The sequence below is a fragment of the Malurus melanocephalus genome, unplaced genomic scaffold (assembly GCF_030028575.1).
Source record: "Malurus melanocephalus ecotype Western Australia unplaced genomic scaffold, MMel_1.1 scaffold_71, whole genome shotgun sequence".
Classification (NCBI taxonomy): domain Eukaryota; kingdom Metazoa; phylum Chordata; class Aves; order Passeriformes; family Maluridae; genus Malurus; species Malurus melanocephalus.
Window position 1 is genome coordinate 1,083,489 of NW_026623303.1, and position 1,266 is coordinate 1,084,754.

The 1,266-nt window shown below is 43.6% G+C and overlaps 1 protein-coding gene across 1 annotated transcript in view; it reads left to right on the forward strand.

Annotated features, from left to right (window-relative positions):
* Positions 1-1,266, forward strand: part of NIPAL1 (NIPA like domain containing 1) — a 12,424-nt gene that overhangs the window by 1,805 nt on the left and 9,353 nt on the right. The gene's annotated exons all lie outside the window — the stretch shown is intronic.

Here is a 1,266-nt window from a genome sequence, read left to right on the forward strand (position 1 = left end):
GGTTTTTTGTTTTTTGGGGTTTTTTTTGTTTGTTTTTTGGGGGTTTTTTTTTGTTTGTTTTGGTTTTTTTTGAGTCTCCGCTCCGGGTGTACCAGGGAAGAATTTCTCGTTGCTTCTCGTACACCCACGTTTGGCCCCAGGAGCCACGCCTTGGCAAAGGTGGGCTTGGTATTTCGTGGGTGACCGAGAAAGGCGTTTCGTGTTTCTGTGCCAGGGGCGAGCTGAGCTCGTGAGCTCAACCGAAATGGTCACATTATGTGTCTAATCAAAGCAGTGAGTTTTCGAGATGTCTTAGGACCAAAGTCTTCAGTGGCAGGTTAAGAGTCTAGTTGGCAGGGTAAGTCAGCCCTAATCTGGCAAGTCTGCAGAATGACAGCAAGTTGGCCATGCCACAAGAAGTTTGTAGCATCGGGCTGCGTGATCTACCGAATCCGGACAGAGAATATTAAATTGTTTGAGGAAAACAAAAAACCAAAAATTAGCTGAATCATTAAAGAAGCTTAGAAGTTACAACAGCCTTAGCTCAGACTGGTTTCCTGTTGCTACCAGCCTTGAGTCAGAGCTGGGAGGGATTGTTCCTGCAAGGAGGGGTTCTGCTGACAGGTTCATGTTTGTTGACATTTGGAAGTGGGAGGTGAAAGTAGCTTAGCTACAGAAACTGTATGCTGAAGAAGCCAGGCAGCTTCAAGTGGTTTGTCACCTYTCTCAGCCTTTCCAAGTGATCCTCAGACTGTTCACAGGGGCAATAAAGTAGCAGTAATTCCCGGATCAGCCTCCTCTTCCAGTCTCTCAGGTGGTTCTTTGATCAGTGGCAGTGTCATATCACTTTACATGCAAGTGAAACAAATGACATGGTTTTCAACACTAGGAAAAGCTGTTCAGCACAAGAAGCAGATATCAGATCTGTTCAAAATGACTCTTTGCAGTGACAAATCCAGTTTCTTTGTGAATGTGAGCAAAGATTGTAATTCAGAAAGGAGAGARACAACCTGCAGCAGTCCCTGGGTGACTCAGTACAAGATGGCATGATTAAATTTTTCTCACTTGATGTCATAAAGTATGCTGAGGAATGAAGAACTTTAGKACACAGAAAAAGTAGCAGTAGTGTCATGTGAAAAGGAATAAGACTGCCATTCACCTCCAGCTAAATTAAAATACACCAGTCATAAAAAAGGGGGAAGAAGAGTGTTATTTTCTTCACTGTAGAAACCCAACATACTGGTAGGAAGCTCCTCAGGTAGCTGAAAGAGTAGCTTTTATCTTCTT